Source organism: Pseudopipra pipra, chromosome 7 (assembly GCF_036250125.1).
Source record: "Pseudopipra pipra isolate bDixPip1 chromosome 7, bDixPip1.hap1, whole genome shotgun sequence".
In the NCBI taxonomy this organism is placed as follows: domain Eukaryota; kingdom Metazoa; phylum Chordata; class Aves; order Passeriformes; family Pipridae; genus Pseudopipra; species Pseudopipra pipra.
In genome coordinates this window covers 39,118,225-39,122,517 of record NC_087555.1, presented here as the reverse complement: position 1 = coordinate 39,122,517, position 4,293 = coordinate 39,118,225, and the positions used below count along the sequence as shown (strand labels likewise).

At 51.0% G+C, this 4,293-nt stretch overlaps 1 long non-coding RNA gene across 1 annotated transcript; it reads right to left on the bottom strand.

The window, feature by feature from the left end:
- Nucleotides 1-1,568: 1,568 nt before the first annotated feature.
- Nucleotides 1,569-3,779, bottom strand: LOC135417641 (uncharacterized). Its single transcript, XR_010432166.1, has 2 exons — nt 3,513-3,779; nt 1,569-1,818 (listed from the first exon to the last, which is right to left on the bottom strand). It is a non-coding gene; the product is annotated as an uncharacterized LOC135417641 (long non-coding RNA).
- Between the last annotated feature and the right edge of the window lie 514 nt (nt 3,780-4,293).

The window sequence follows — 4,293 nt, the reverse complement described above, 5'->3', positions numbered from 1 at the left end:
AGCCTGGCACTGCTTTTATTCTGCTCTGAGCACGAGCTGGGGACAGACCCAGGGAGTGTGGGAGGCTCTGAGCAGCCTGGCAAGGGTGTGCAGAGGGACTGGGCTCAAACACTGGGAATTTGGGGTAATCTGCTGTCATTTACTCCCAGCAGAGCCAGTCTGCCATGGACAAAGGGAAGGCAATGGGCCTGTCCTGATGGGCTGGAACTAATGGACCCCAGAAAGAAATGGGATTTTTTTGCTGCCAAAGAGCTGTTACCCTTTAGATTAAGAGCAGCCAGTTGCAGCTAATGAACTATGTCCCACATAATGTGCAAGATGAACTCTTACTACCTCTATACTGAGAGCTTTGCTTAATCTTCTAATTATTAAATGGATAAAATTATTCCTAATAGCCTGTAATTTCGTGGCCAAAGCAGATAATTACCTTTCTTGCACAAACCAGCCAAAAATCTTCTTTGGTGTAAATCAGCATGTGCAGTTATTGACTTCAGGTCTGGATGGCAGCTGCTTTATCTTGGTCCTTGCTTAACCCTGAGCCCAAACTCGGGTGGTGAATTGGACTTCTCCATGGTTAAGCTTCTCTGATCAGCCTCAATCCTGTCTTATTTGTCCTATTCCTGATGGCCCCAACCCTCCTCCTTCCCTTGTTTGTTGTTTACTAAGCAGCCATCTTCACCTTCTTTAAATTACATATATATATATATATAAAATTAAAGTCTTAAAATGTGTTACTGGCTCTTTCCTCCTAAACCTTGTTGCAGAAGTTGCTCCCCACGAAGTTCTGACACCACCAAATCCTACTGAGATGCCTCGAGGCTCTGAGTGTTGGGGAACCAAAAATGTGCTGCTGAAATATAGAATTAAACTGACAGAAGGGAGGGGGTCGGGCTCTGCTCCCAGGGAACAAGGGACAGGACAAGGGGAAATGGTCTGACCCAGCTGGTTTGGCTTTCATTAGGCAACTGCTGACTTTATCCTCATTAACATTTTATGCCTCTTGTAAATAAGAAATGAGTTTCCAATAATAATCGCCTTCTTTGCTTAATTAAGGTATTTTCATTTAACGACTGCTGAGTGTTTTTGTGCTTCCCGGTTTGTTTTTTAACACCTTGTCTTAATGATGATGGAGTTTGAGGGATTGCACTCAGGAGGAAGAACTTCCCTGCACAAATTAGGGAGTCTCTGGAGAGTGAGCCACGAGTGGTGACACATGGGGTGGAACCCAGGGCTCTGCCATTAATGACTTCCAGATGTACCCAGGGAGCTACCCAGGGAATATCTGGAACAGGTAGGAGAGAAAATAAAGGCAGATGATTATAGTAAATATGATTTCTGAGGGCAGCTCCCCTTTCCTCAGCAAACAGCCCAGGAAAGGATGGAGCTGGAACACATGAATAAATCAGAGGGAGAGCCATGGAAGGAAAACCAGCAGCTTAAACTGAGCAATGAGAGCAGTAAAACACTGTGCGCATTGCCTGGTGTCTTTAACAGCCCTTCCCACGTGCTTTTATTCCCACTCCCTTTAAAACATTGTGTCAAAAATAAAACTGCCTTGGAAATAGAACTTTAAGGTGGCATTTTTATGAATCTCAATATAAGCACCGAGAAAGCAAAGGCGAGGTTTAAAATAAAACAGATGATGATATTTGCTCTAAACCCTGCAGCCTGGAGTTATTTTCCTGTGGAAAATAACCTGGGAGAGGTGCAGGTGCTTCCCATGGACACTGCTGTGGTGGTGGCACATTTGGGGAACGTCAGCTCGGGTGCCAACATGTGTGGGGGGATGATTCTCTCCCTGCAGGATGCCAGAGGTGCCTGTTGGGACAGGACAGGGGGAAAAGGAGATTTAGACTGGATATAAGGAAGTTTTTTATGATAAGGATAGTGAGGCCTTGTTCCAGGTTGCCCAGAGAAGCTGTGGCTGCCCCTGGATCCCTGGAAGTGTCCAAGGCCAGGTTGGACAGGGCTTGGAGCAACCTGGGCTGGTGGAAGGTGTCCCTGGGTGGAACTGGATGGGCTTTAATGTCCCTTCCCACCCAAACCATTCTGGGATTTGCTGAACTGGGATTTGCTGCTCCATGTGAAGGTTTCACAGAATCATGGAACGGCTCTGGGATTTCTCTCTCTCATGATGGAAAGAACTGTTCCCATCTCCCAGCAATAGTCCTAATGCAAAACTTGCCATTTTGCCTGACAAAGCCTGGTGATTGGGGCCTTGTTTGGGCTAACTGGTCCCTCTGGGATATCTGTAATTGCACCATTGTAATGACCAGAATATCCCTGGCCAGGTCTGGGAACACTCTGGTTGCTCTCTGGTGACTCAGCTTTGAGCTGCAAGAACAGCTTGGGGATGGTTTTCTGTATTCAGTTGCCAATTTTTTCTATTTTTAGAAATTTGTTATTAAGAATTACCAAATCCAAGCATTTCCCCCCTTCTCCCCCCAAAAAAACAGAAATACCTGAATGAGCTGAGGGAGCTGGGGGGGCTCAGCCTGGAGAAAAGGAGGCTCAGGGGGGACCTTCTGGCTCTGCAACCCCCTGACAGGAGGGGGGAGCCGGGGGGGGTCGGGCTCTGCTCCCAGGGAACAAGGGACAGGAGGAGAGGGAACGGCCTCAGGCTGTGCCAGGGGAGGCTCAGGTTGGACACCAGGAGGAATTTCTCATGGAAAGGGTGGTGAGGCCTTGGCAGGGGCTGCCCAGGGAGGTTTGGAGTGCCCACCCTGGAGGTGTCCCAGGAAGGCCTGGCCGTGGCACTCAGTGCTCTGGGCTGGGGGACAAGGGGGGCATCGGGCACAGGGGGGGCTGGATGAGCTTGGAGGTCTTTTCCAACCTAAATAGTTCTGTAATTCCTTCCTATATGGAAGAAGATCATCTACTAATAATCTTCCCTTGGTCTCTGAGCTCTGCAGTGAGCACTTCATCTTCTCTGTGTTCCCACCCTAAATTTACTCTGTGACTTAAAACTTTACAGATCTATTTTCATTACACTATTTTCTATATTAAAACAATCCTGCAAAGGATGCAGGTGGGTGTGAGGGGACACTGTGTACTGCTGTGACATTCCCATTTTGTTCCAGTGGGCATTTACCCACGTGATGCCCAAGGAACCTGGGCACTGCTGAGTGCAAATGTTTTCAGCCCCTGAGCCAGGAAATGTCGGTGTAAGGAGCCTTGTCCTGCCAGACCCCGCAGGAGAACAGCCCTCCCCTTTCCTGACTGTCCCCACCTGCTCCAAGGTGTGGGATTTTGCTAAAAATACTGTGAATTCAGCGTTGCTCTGTGTGTCAGGTGGGGCTGAGTGACAGCCCAGGGGCTGGGGGGGCTCAGGAGCCCCTGTGAGGCCACAGAAGGTGCTGCCAGGACCTGCTCGTGGCTGGGCAGGTGGTGCCCAGCAGTGGGGCATCAAAGCACAGCCATCCGTGTGCTCTGAAGACATTTGCAAAGGGAGGAGGAAGGTGGAATATTCCCCCTTTGGGCTGGGGGCTGGGCAGGACGGTTTCCCAGCCAACCTGGAGGGTGGTGAAGGGCACAGATAGAGCAATGACAGCCCCGGTGGAAGGACAGCCCAGCAGAACCTGCCCAGACGAGCCCAGCTCACTGCAGTGCCTCACTTCAAGGGAACGTTCAGCACTGTCCTTTCCGTGCAAGGTGGTTTCCATGGCAACCGGAGGGATGGCTGGGACCGGGAGTGTCTCTGCTCCAAGGGTGGGAATTCTGCTCTGCCCCTCTCCCTGGTTAAACAGGCAGGTGTTGCAGTCAGTGCAAGGGATGGGGACAATCCTCCATCTCCAGAACTTTCTCCTTTGCTCTGTCTTTGCTCACTGGAGAATTGCTGGAATTTTGGATGTCAAAACCTGCAGCCTCGTGCTGGGCTGAGGGTCAGTCACGGGTTTGGGGTCTCTGTGGCACCTTGGCAGGCTGTGTCCTATGGACACGGGCTGGGAGAGCTGGGGGGGTTCATCTGGAGAAGAGAAGGCTCCAGGGAGAGCTGAGAGCCCCTTCCAGGGCCTAAAGGGGCTCCAGGAGAGCTGGAGAGGGACTGGGGACAAGACATGGAGGGACAGGACACAGGGAATGGCTTCCCACTGCCAGAGGGCAGAGGGAGATGAGATTGGGAAGGAATTCCTGACTGTCAGGGTGGGGAGGCCCTGGCCCAGGTTGGGCAGAGAAGCTGTGGCTGCCCCTGGATCCCTGGAAGTGTCCAAGGCCAGGTTGGAGCAACCTGGGCGGGTGGAAGGTGTCCCTGCCCATGGCAGGGGGTGGAATGAGATGATCCTTAAAGTCCCTTCC